The 12,869-nt window shown below is 45.6% G+C and overlaps 1 protein-coding gene across 3 annotated transcripts in view; it reads right to left on the bottom strand.

Annotated features, from left to right (window-relative positions):
- PRLR (prolactin receptor) overlaps positions 1-12,869 on the bottom strand; it is a 170,729-nt gene that overhangs the window by 124,285 nt on the left and 33,575 nt on the right. The window contains exon 1 of one of the 3 annotated variants that reach the window (XM_054246610.2): positions 6,788-6,908. The exons of 1 other annotated variant lie outside the window; for it this stretch is intronic. The gene's annotated coding sequence lies outside the window, so the exon portion shown is untranslated. Of the gene's footprint in view, positions 1-6,379; positions 6,510-6,787; positions 6,909-12,869 lie in introns of those variants that run through there. One more of the 3 variants, XM_017964592.4, reaches the window with a different exon arrangement.

Below are 12,869 nucleotides of genomic sequence, written 5' to 3'. Positions count from 1 at the left end.
GCAGCTCAATTTGACTTTGGCTGATTGTGTTCAGCAACCATTTTTGTCAAGCAGGTGCTGTCTCCTTAATCTCCTGCTACTGCAATCACCTGGAGCAGCCACCAAGCACTGTCAGGAGCTTGCTAGGAAGAAACTAGCAGTGCCTGGAAAGCCAGGCTCTTTGGGTCCAGCTCTTGCTAATTTCAGCAGCTTACCTTCTGATATTTTCTCTTATTCCTCCTTACCTGGAATTCATTTTGGGCCATCTGATTTGTTTAATCATCACACAAAAGATCAACATACTGTATTTATTTTTTAAAGGACCAATTCTAAGGTGAGCTGAGGTGAGCAAACACTTTTACGTACATCAGCTGCTCCTTGGGCACCTGGGATCAGCCCCTGTTGCACATTCTCTGAGAAGCTTTGTCTGCAAAGCTCAGCGTGGAGGCTTTACCCCAGCCCACTGAATGACTGACAGACATGGAGAAGTTTGCTTTTGTGGGCTCATCAGGACAGACCTTTATTGGTTCCCCTTTAGAAGAAATGGCAGTTGTTTCTTCCCCCGGTTGGAGCAACTTGCATGGTTCTGTGTACACAGCTTGGAGAACAGAGAAGAAAAATCAGAACCCAGTGTGTGTACTCCTTCTTATCACACACCTTTTAGCCAGGAGTATTATTCAAAATATATACCTGGTATGGCTTAAGCCCTGACCAACCAAAAAAGACACAAGATGTAATAACTGGCAAGGCCGCACTAATACAAATCCAGCACAAGCTAACACTGACTGAGAGCTTTCTGAATGTCAGATGCTGTTTCAAATGCTTTCCAGGAGTTAACTCATTTAGTTCTCAATGGAAACTCTATTAGGTAGTGTTTGGGTTGAATTGTGCCCTCCCACCCCAAATTCATAGTTGAAGTCCCAGCACCCAGTACCGCAGAATGTGATGTTATTTGGAAGTAGAGTCACTGCAGATATAATTAGTTGAGATGAGATTACGAGGGTGAGCCCTAATTCAGTATGATTGGTGTTCGTATGAAAAAAGGGAAATCTGGACATAGATGCACGCACTCAGGGGCAGCAGCACATGGCGATGAAGGCAGAGGTTGGGTGATGCTTTGCAAGCCAAGCAACACTGAAGGTGAAAGGTGACGGGCACAGCACCAGAAGCTAGGAGACGGACGAGCACAGATTCTTCCTCACAGTCCCGGGAGAGACCCAACCCTGCTGACAGACACCATGCTTTTGGACTTCTGGCTTCCAGCACTGTGAGACAACACATTTCTATTGTTTAAGCCACCCAGTTGTGGTGGTTTGTGATGGCAGCCCCAGCAAACCAGTACAGGGGACAATATAATTATCCCATTTTACGTGTGAAAACTGAGGCACAAAGAGATTAAGTTCTTCTCCAATGCCCCATAGCTAACACCTGGCAGGCAGTTTGCTCCAGAATGTGCCCTCTTAACTACATTCTTAAAAATAATTCTGGCTGGGTATGGTGGCTCATGCCTATAATCCTGACACTTTGGAAGGCTGATGTGAGTGGATCACTTGAGGTCAGGAGATCGAGACCAGCCTGGCCAACATGGCGAAACCTCGTCTCTACTAAAAATACAAAAATTAGCTGGGCGTAGTGGTGAGCGCCTGTTATCCCAGCTACTCAGGAGGCTGAGGCAGGAGAATCGCTAGAACTAGGTAGGTGGAGGTTGCAGTGAGCTGAGATTGTGCCACTGCACTCCAGCCTGGGCGACAGAGCGAGACTTTGCCCCCCCACCAAGAAAAAAGATTTGCTTTGGCCTAAACAATTGGATGCTTTTTCTTTGAAATAATTTTTAATCTGAACATACTTCCATCATAATCAGAAAAGAGTAAGTGTACTCTTTAGGGGTCAGTGGTCTTTCCCTAGTGAGCCCATCTTATGCTGCTGCACTGTGCTAGAGCATCTTGGCCACTGTGAATCTACTTCCAACCAAAGAGGAATCTTCTTTCCAACAGAGGCTCTGGGGAAGAGCCACGCAGCTGGGTCCTTAAACCTGGTGAGGAGCAAATACTGTAAGGAAGCTGGTAGGGTAATAGACACACAGTGAGCTTTTATCAGGAGGAAATATTCACACGATGGGGATTTTACACTATGGTGACCAAAACAAAACCTCTGTAGTCATTGACCACACAGAAATGATGCAATTAACAGATGTGTTATTTTCAAGAAGGCTCTCTCCGCAGCCTGCCTTTCCCTCGAACAGGGAGTCTGAGGTGGCCAGGTGTGTGTACAGGGAGAAAGGAACTTCTGAGGAATGTCATTTCCAGCCTATTTTATTGTAACAGCCTCCTAAGTGTTTTCAATGTCATCTCTCTTGTCCCCTCCAAACTGCTCTGCACATTTCAGACAGAACTTTCTGTCTACCAATGCAGATCAAATCATACATCTCTCCTGCTGACAGATCTTCCATAGTTCATAGCCTCAGCCTTGCAAACTGGCCTCAAAGTCCATCTTTGGAAATTCTGTTCTGGTTAGCATTCAAATAACAGACACCCCAAGAAAACAGTTCCTTGTGAGACACAGACACTGTATCTTTCACACAGAAAGGTTTGGATACAGAGACTTGGCTCTGCTCCCACCCAACCTTGGGTCTCATTTCTCCCTAGGCTGTACCATTAGGGTTCCAGCTACTTGAAACCCTGTTTTCCAGTGACCACCATGCTTCCTCAGTGCCTCTGCCCTTGCAGTGCATTTCTTCTGCCAGGAACACTACCCAGAGACCTTCTCCTTCCATTTCTACCTTCAAGTTCAGGCATTAACTCCAGAGGAATTCTTCTAGATCAGCCCAGTTGAGTTCCAGGCCCTCTCATGCAGGCCCATGGTCTCAGTGTCCCTCAGAACCATCGACTTTATCACGCTTGACATCACCATCATTGGTCCATGTGCCTGTCACACCCACAAACTTTTTGGGGATAAAGGCTATGTTTCATTCATCTTTGTACTGCCAAGGCCTACCCTGTTACATAATTGGTGCTCAATACCAATGTTGAGAGAATACGTGAGTGAACGAATGACACATAGTTCAACACTACAAACAATAAGGGCACGGCTCTACCCTTTGTCATGAGCACCTGTTCTTTAATGCCCCTGGAAATTCAGGGCTTCTTGTGAATGAGCTAGTGCCAACCTCTGCATGCCATCCTTGGCTCTGTGCCCTCCTCTCTCCCCCACCTCTTAATTCCCTAAGGACTCCAGCTTATTTATTTATTTATTTATTTTTGAGATGGCGTTTTGCTCTTGTTGCCCAAGCTGAAGTGCAATGGCACAATCTCAGCTCACTGCAACCTCTGCCTCCCAGGTTGAAGCAATTCTCCTGCTTCAGCCTACCGAGTAGCTGGGACTGCAGGTGTGAGCCACTGTGCCCAGCCCTACTCCAGCATATTAAATGTGCTCCAATGTCTATGGCTGAGAAGTACAGGGTGGGTAGAAAGGAAGTGTGTAGGGTAAGATAAAAGGAGCTAAGCCTAAAAAGAGTTCTGCAAAGTCAGGAAGAAAAAGTGTGAACGGGAGGAGGAGAGGATTTGGGAGGTGAGAGAGCCACATTCCCAGACAGAGGAACACAGTCCAGAGCTTTCTCTTCTCTTTCTTTCCACTGCTACCAAATGCTGGATGTTGCCCTGAATATTCAGGATCAGTCTCTTCCATGTATAAACATGAGTGCAAATGAGCAAGGAAATATGATGGTAATTCTGTTTTGGTTAGCTCCCAAATAGCAGATGCCCCAAGAAAAGACATTCTTGTGAGACACAGATGCTGTATCTTTCACATAGAAAGTTTTGGATATGGAGAGCTTAATGGTAGGAACTCTGTGTCTATGTGGGGGCCTCTTTGTGCACAAACTGCCCTGAAGACATCCAGGTGCAGCAGAAGCAGCCAGATGCTGTTGTGTTAGAAAGACTAGCTGTCCCCAAGGCTGATGCTGTGCTGAGATTTGAGTACGGTTTTTTCCTGCTTGCATTTGCAGTTACATGGAACTCGTTGGGCCACTTCCTGTGGTTTGAAGAGTCTAAGCCTGGCACTTTAGGAGCAACAGAATCACCATGGGGCCCTTCTCCCCGTGGACATGTCCTTCTTTTTCAGAGAAGCCATTTAGGAGACTTTAAAGTGTCGAGGCAGCTATTCCTTGCCCAGCCACCCCCATCTCTACCATCTGTGTCTGTCTACGGTGACCCTTAACTCCCCTAGTTATGCAAACAGCAGTGGGGACAAGGAACAAGATGTATGTCTCTAATAAGCCCTACACTGAAAAACAGCCTTTGAGCAAAGCAGCCTCCAAGTTCTTTCTCTTAGGTAAGAAGTTCTCAAAAACTCTCTACCCTTGTACTGACTGTGCAACTTGTGTAAGCACAAACACGGGTAGGCTATGAACAGATCCACAGCAAAGCACTCTACCGTCTTACTGGGTTCATTCTCTCTCTTCATTTCATCCAGAAAAGTAAAATGGACACCATGCCTTGGGAAGCCTTGGTTTTAAGACACAGGTCTGACTGATAAGCTCTTTTGCTAGGAGGGCACCACTGAGCTAGTAAATTCTGACTGGCGGGTTCCTGTTAGTCCTGTAGTATTTTTTTTTTTTTTTTTTTTTGAGACAGAGTCTCGCTCTGTCACCCAGGCTGGAGTGCAGTGGCGTGATCTTGGCTCACAGCAACCCCTGCCTCCTGGGTTCAAGGGATTCTTCTGCCTCAGCCTCCTAAGTAGTTGGGACTACAAGGGCGTGCCACCACGCCCGGCTGATTTTTGTATTTTTAGTAGAGACGGGATTTCACCATATTGGCCAGGCTCGTCTTGAACTCCTGACCTCATGATCCTCCTGCCTCGGCCTCCCAAAGTGCTGAGATTACAGGTGTGAGCCACCACACCCAGCTGGTCCTACAATCTTTACGTCAGACCCTCTGGAGAGCTACCCGTGACCACCCAGATGGCTAGCTGCACCCCTCAGGCTGGGCTTTCACATCAGAGCATGGGAGCTACTGCTATTGTTGCAGAGATGTTCTCTCCTCCCAAAGGTGAACATCTGGAGGGCACAGCTGCCTCATCTTCCTCTCAACAGCACCCAAATCACCCTGCTTGATCTTCTTGTTACATAGAGGTCAGATGGGCTAATTCTGATGCCTTGTGATTGGGTTGGAAGATGAGTGCAGGAAGAGCTGGATTCTTATTGAGGCAAGAACGCCTCTTTTTATCTAGCATGCTAGATTGGCATGCATCTCCTTTGGTTTTTCTGCTTCCCTGCAGCACGGCTCTGGTTCTGTCCATGGAGCATCTCCAAAGCCAGGCACAGTTGCTGGCAAAGTGGTGCACTCCTGGATGAGGAGGTGTGTGTCAGGCAAGCTTGATGCTGCCCTGTGGCATGGAGGGCTCAAATAAGCAACTAGCTCACACCTGCCCTAGATGACTGGCTCGGGGACTGCTAGGCCACTTATCTTCTGGTGTCTGGGAGAACTTGCTATTTTAGAAGAGGCTTTGAAGGTTTCATTGGTGTAATAAACATTTATTAGATGCCTACAAAGTGCTGGGCTCTCAGGATGAAGCTGGTATGGTTCCTGCCCTCATGACACTGTCTATAAAATCAGGAAAGGCCTGGTGCCGGTCAGTGAGGGGCTGCCTCTCTCACAAAGCATTGGTCACAAGGCCCTGCCTTACCCCAGGTTAGGCTTCTGTGCCCATCTCTCTAGCTTGTTTTCCCACTTCTCCAAAACCTTCCTTCTCTTGCTTCTATTTTGTCCTATGTTCCTTGCCATTTTTCCTTTGTCCACCGTTTCCATTGCTTATGCCTTCTGTCCTGATGGAAAGTCTGCACAAATGGATAAACAGACTGCAGTACACCTGTACAATGGAGTATTACTAAGGGCTAAAAAGAAAAGCTACCAAGACCTGGAAAGACATGGAAGGACCTTAAAAGCATATTTCTAAGTGAAAGAAACAGTCAGAAAGGACTACATTCTGCATGATTCCAAGTATATGATATTTCAGAAAAGGCACAAGTATAGAGACAGTAAAAAAAATCAGCAGTTGTCAGGGATTTGCAGGAAGGAAGGGAGGGTGATTTTAGGGAAGTGAAACTCTTCTGTATGATGCTGTAATGATAGATAAGTGTCATTCTACATTTGTTAAAACTCATAGAACCATACGACTCAAAAAGTAAACCCAAACCCAAACTCCGGACTTGTTAGTTAATAATGATATATCGACATTGGTTCATCATGATAAATATACCACATGAACATAAGATGTTAGTAATAGAAGAAACTCTATGGGGAAAAACGAGCATAATGGGAACTGTCTGTACTTTGTTCAATTTTTCTGTAAGCCTAAGACTGCTATAAAAATAAAGTTTGTTAAAAAAATAATCTCAACTCACCCTGATGTCACCCTGGCACAGGCTGTGGCGGGTTCCCTGTCGGCTTCTCTCCGCCTTCCAGTGAGATTGGGAGTTGCTCTCAGCTCCACGCCAAAGCAGCCTCCTTGTCTCCCAGTTCACTCCAAGGACTGGTCTGTCATGTGACCGGGCCAGTGTGTTACTGAGCCGCCCTCCTGATCTTCGATCCCAGGCCTGGACAACACTGTCTCCCTGGAACTCCTGGGGTCTGACATGTGGTCTCCATGCTCATCTCCTATTCAACATGACCCTGCCCATAAGACCCTTTTTACCACCATTGATATCCCAAACACACCCCACCCCTGACCACTCCCAATCGTAGGTGAGAGGGATTGAAAGGTGAGAATCAGAACAGACAGAGAAAAGAGGAAGGGGGCCTGAGTCTCTCACCTGTGGCCTTCAGGCAGTTGGACACGTCACCCACGCTTCTGGCATGAGCCTGCCTCATCTTTGTTAGGAGTCTTAGAGGCAAGCAGCCAGAGGTAACATCCTCCTCTGCATTTCCTACACTGACAAGGAGAATGCTGTCATCCTTTTACAACCTGGTGAAAGGTACAGCCCACTGTTAATCATTGATCTGCATAGTAAAGTACAGTGTACTTTTGAGGGCAAGGCAATTCCTTGCTGGAAAACGCAAGGACGTATTTTGTGTCAGATGATTCCAGGGGCTGAAGCTTGGGATCAGGGGACAACTTGCTCACACGTGTCTATTGGTTTTGGCTGAGAGTAGAAGGGGCAGGGAGAGGACCTCAATCTTTAACAGGCTCTAAACAAAATGTAAAAACTAATTTTGAACAAAAATATGAATTTTCAAGTTTGTAAGAAAAGTAGTCCATCAACTCATGAAATACTGGCTCTCCCTAAATAAAATAAAGAGAAATATTTGCAATAGTAAAGGCCAGGAGAATGGTTCATTCTGACACTGAGTTTGGCAGTCCTGTACTAAACCTGCACTCCATGAAAGGCCAAGCTGGCAAGTTTGAACTCAATCCTGTAAGCTGTGAAGAGGCAGGAAGCTGACACTAGGCTTTCCAGGCAGGGAGCTGACAAATGTGTATGGTAAGATAAAAGGAAAGGGAGTGGAGAGGGGAAATAACATAAATAAAAGCAAAGGGAATACAAAATAGTCCTATTTTATGAAAGATTCTCATGCATGCACTGTCGGTGGGCTCAGAATCTGGATGTCATTAGAGAAGGGGGCTTCTAGGAGAGCGGGTTTATCCTGGGATGAACTATAAGGCCAACTGGAATTCTTAAAGGAATTCTCCAGAGCCTGAGTCCATCAGCCAGGGGATTAGGCAGGGGACAGGCTGGAACCTTCGATGAGCAAAAGCAGGACAAGAAGCTTGGCTAGTAGGAACTGCCTGCTTGGGAAGATTGCTCCGGCTGGAATCCCCTCCTCTGTCTCCCAGGCTGCTATGTGAAGCTTGCCATGGGAAGCACACATCAGTGTGTTTGCAAACTGAGCTCGGTGAAGGCTAATCAAGACCTTTCCCAAAGGAATGGGCCTCGGGAGTGTCTTAATCAGGTCAGTGCTAAAATAAAGTGCTTTAGACTAGGTGCCTTATAAACCACATAACTTAACTTCTCACAGTTTTGGAGGCTAGAATTCTGAGGTCAGGGTGGCAGCATGGTCAGGTTCCGGTTGGGACTTTCTTCTGGGTTGCACACTGCTGACTTCGGGTTGTAACCTCACATGGTGGAAAAAGGTGAGAGAGCTCTCTGGGACCCCTTTTGTAAGGGCACTAATCTCATTCATGAAGCCTCTCAAAGGCTCCATGATATTGGGGGTTAGGATTTTAATATGTGAATTTTGAGGAGAGCACAATTTTCACTTCATTTCAGGGTAGAAAGTGTAGATTCTTGGAAACCATTTTCTCCTGTCCCCAACTGTTTTTATTTTATTTTATTTTAATTTTTAAATCCAAGGTTTAATCCAGTTTGCCAAGGATCTTAGCCATGATGTGGAATCAAAAGTCACAAGTGGGAGAATGGGAAAGTGAGGCCAGCTCCACCCACGTGCTTGGCTATAGGGATTGGGGGGAGGTCACAGGCTCTTTGGGAGTGTATGAAACTACGATCATTTTCTGTTTTTGTTTTTCTTTCTCTGAACCTTAATCAACTACAGGGTCAACTCCTTTCTTTCTGGCGGCTCCCCTAGGTCTCCCCAAGTGCAGGCTTCCCCCCCCCCCCACCATGGGAGGTTTCCCTCATTGCTCAGATCTGGGAGTGACTCCTGATTTGTGCTCAGGTGAATGACTGAGACTCAGCCAGATGTCATTCTTGCTGGGTTTGTACAAGTGCCAGCGCACTCCTCAGCTCAGCTGCTTCCATCACTCACACTAGTCCTTCCTCCCACCTGTTTAGTCCTTGAGGCTGATATAGTAATTGATGGACCTACAGGCCTAAGTTTGGGTGAAGGCTGAAAATGAGCCAATTAACTGGCAAGAGAGGACCCTCAGGTTACGGCTGAGACCCACTCCAGCCAGGAAGCCTCCCCCACCAGTGACTGCTGCTCAGAGCATGCACCTCAGTACAGTCCCGACTGCAGCAGAGCTCTGAGAGGATGTGGTTCAGGGTTTTCTCCCCACTTGGGTTTGCCACCCTGGATCAGCACTGTCCCGTGAGGGCAAGCCTTGGACACGCAATGGCAAGAGGAGAGGTGAGACTGGCAAGCTCAAGGAGCGACGCCCATCCTGGTTAGAGGGAAAACCGCCTGTGATGCCTGCCCTGACAAAGGCGGAGCAGTCCTGGAGTATTGCCAGGTAGATGCCGATGGCATCGTTCCTCCAGCCAGCCCAGTCCTTCAATCCCTGTAACAATATCTTTCAGCCTCCCCGAGATTCCCCAGTGACAGGGCAGCATTCTGGGCAGCTCCATTCTACTTCAGCCAGTTGCTAACACTGCTGACTCAGTTCATCATCTTTTTGTTGACATCTCAGGGCCACTCTGAGTGCAATGCTGAGGGCAGGAAGATTGAGAAGCCTCGCCCCAGGAAGGCCCCCTTTTCCTACTCAGTGGTGCTGGCCCTGAGCCCCAGCAGAGTATCACTTAGTAAAGTCATCTTCCGCTTGCCAAAGTAAATAAATGGAGCACTTTATTATAACATGTCCTTGACTCTACGGAGGGTTCCCCCAGTTCCTAGTGAAGCTGCAAAGCGGAGCGCCTTCCGTGATTCCATGGCACTGGACAAAAGGCGAGCTTCTGAGGATGCCTACAGCAGCCTTTTTCTATTTCATTGAAAGGACATTGGCATTTCCAATGTGGTCTCTTTGCCTCTCTCTTCCCTCAGACCTAAGAGTCTGAATTCCTGACCTTTGTTTCCTTGCTCTGCTATTTAGCAAACCGGACATTTAATCTTATTTGATCTTATGTTTTGTAATTTGTGGTTAAATAGGAGATACCAGTCCTCTAAACAGAAAAGTATTTCGCTGCTGAAATAAATACATTTATATATATATATATTGATTTCCACCACTTGGTCTTTGTTCTCTCTTTTTCTCTCTGCTCCTTCACCACTAGAAAACACTTAATGTCTGCCTGGTCTGGGTCATAAAAAGGGTCACTTGGACCATGTTCACAGCAGCTCTGAAAGCGTTTTTGCCACATGTCCTCAACTCTCTCTCAGTAAGCTGTTAGCAGATGATCTGCCTACAACAAGAAGCTGAAACCCTCCCCAGAACCAGCTGATCTGCTCTCCGTGAAGCCTTTGCTCTTAAAGGACAACCACAGCACAACCACAGCATGATTAACAACAGCCAAGTTCAAAGGAGCTGAAGATGGATTTCTGCCTCTCCGGAGCTGGCTGCTGAGAAAGCAGGGTCCCTTGGCAGGAAGCTCTCGCAGGGCTTCTCCTCTAAAGCAGGAAAGACAAGGAAAAATGCATAGAAATGCAGCTCTGAGCTTCTCAACTTCACCAGAAGTTTACAGAGGCTCAAGCAGTTCCCAAATCTAGGAGCTTTTCTTAAGCATAAGGAAATGCTGTAGGAGAAACGCAGATCAGCTGAGTGAGAGACAGAATTCCATGAGTACCCTAGTTCTTTTCTCCCCCTGAGCCAGGCTGTGTAATGCTGTGGACATTTTCAGTTAAGATATTCCAGGTGTGAAAGCAGTTAGACTGTGAGACAGACAATACATCTGATTGAAAAACAAACGCCATTTTCTGAAAGAAACGGCTGTGATCTACTTTATGATGCTATATGGCTAAGAATATTGATAATTCTCACTGTCTCCTATGATTGTGACAGAAATGCTTCCAAGGTGTCATTTTCACAGCTATCAATTTGCCTTAAAGGGAGTGAAATGTAGGAGAAATTCTTTAAAATTTTTTTATTTTTTTCTTTTTGAGATGGAGTCTTGCTCTGTCACCCAGGCTGGAGTGCAGTGGCGTGATCTCGGCTCATTGCAACCTCCGCCTTCTGCGTTCAAGCAATTCTCCTGCATCAGCCTCCCGAGTAGCTGGGATTAGAGGTGCCCGTCCCCAGGCCCAGCTAATTGTTGTATTTTTAGTAGAGATGGGGTTTCACCACGTTGGCCAGGCTGGTCTTGAAATCCTAATCTTGTGATCTGCCCACCTCGGCCTCTCAAAGTGCTGGGATTACAAGTGAGAGCCACTGCACCTGGCCTAAAAGTTTTTTAAAACACATCTTTCTTCAAAAACTGGAAACTGGAAAAAAAAATCCATCATCTAAAATGTTTCCCCCTTACGTTTTATCTTTTATAGTTCTCTAAATAAAATCTGATTATTAAATGAGTACTAGGGTAACAACATAACCTACTTGATATCACCAGATAAAGTGATTGTGAATCTGTAGAGGAGAGAGAAAATTAATAGTTTATATATTTTAATTTCCGTAACATTTTGTTGCTCTCTTTTCATCCATAGATTCCAAATTTTACCCCAAGGTATCAAAAATTCAAAAAATGTATGTGTTATCACACCTAAATAGAAACTCAGGACTGATAAGAAAAAAAATCCTCTGATTAACTGTCACAAAGAAAAGAATGGGGCCTGTAATCCCAGCACTTTGGGAGGCCGAGGCGGGTGGATCACGAGGTCAAGAGATCGAGGCCATCCTGGTCAATATGGTGAAACCCCATCTCTACTAAAAATACAAAAAATTAGCTGGGCATGGTGGCGCATGCCTATAATCCCAGCTACTCAGGAGGCTGAGGCAGGAGAATTGCCTGAACCCAGGAGGCGGAGGTTGCAGTGAGCCAAGATCCCGCCATTGCACTCCAGCCTGGGTAACAAGAGTGAAACTCTGTCTCAAAAAGAAAAGAAAAGAAAACAATGGGAATTGGGGTTGATCTCAGTCTTGTCCCTTCCAAAGTGTGGGTGTGAGTTTTAGAAAATACAAGATTTCTTTTTTGCCAGCATAATCCCCCAAGCCTTGAGTGGCTCTGATGATTGCCAAGAGAAAAGGGGTAGAGCTGGGCAAAGTAGCGCTTTGGAATGAGCTGGTTGCTTAGAGCATGTTCTTTCTGGCATGTCTCACAGAGCCTCACTTTCTTCCTTTGTAAACCGGGGATAAAAATACTATACAATGGGGGGATGGAGGTGGCAAACCACCTTGCCATGTATGTACCTATGCAACAATTCTGCAGGACCTGCACATGTACCAGAACCTAAAGTACAATAATAAAAAAAAAAGAGAGCACATCCACGATGGGAGTTGCATTGTGAAAGGAATTTGTATCAGTGGGCCTGGTACTTTTTAGGATAAAGCTCTTAGACAGCTTTTTAAATTTTTTAAAGAAATTTTGTATAGAAATCATCTTAAGTTTTGGGGCATATCACAGTCACTTAGAGATTTCTTTCAAAAATGAAAAAATGCTTAGAGATTTCTTTCAAAACTGTTTATGATCAACATAAACAGTTAAATGAGAATATCTGGGAGTATGTACATAAATTAGTTTAGTTTGGCTAAGGTTTTATTTTTAAACCAAACTCCTCCTACTTCCATAATTCTAATGTGCAGCCAGGATTGAGAAGAGCTACTTAGATCTCTATCTCTTTTGAGTCAACTTTAATAAATAAAAAGTTCACCTAAAAAAATACCGCACAGACTTCAGTGGTTTGGAAATAATATAGTTAACATGCAATTGCTATACACAAAGTATCAAGGAGGTAGTTGGTAAATGGCAGCTCTCCTGATAGTCGTGACTTTGGACACAAAAGCAAATCAATTCTATCAATTCACGCTGCCCTAGATCCTGCCCTCTGAAAGCCCTGCTTGCTCTAGGATGAGAGAAGGAAGCTAGTCATTCTCAGAATATAAAAACTCTGAGGGCAGAGACTCAGTCAACCTGGGTTGTTGACTGACAATTGCTTTGCCCAGCAGCCAGTGGGAGGGATTTCAAATGTATATTCTTTATGAAGGGCACCCTAATTTCATTTAATGTGAAACTGCAAGGAAACAGAGATAATTTCATGGACATCTATCTCTCTTTGTCCAAGAACAAGGCTTTT

Source organism: Callithrix jacchus, chromosome 2, assembly GCF_049354715.1.
Source record: "Callithrix jacchus isolate 240 chromosome 2, calJac240_pri, whole genome shotgun sequence".
Taxonomy (NCBI): domain Eukaryota; kingdom Metazoa; phylum Chordata; class Mammalia; order Primates; family Cebidae; genus Callithrix; species Callithrix jacchus.
This window is presented reverse-complemented; position numbering and strand designations above follow the sequence as displayed.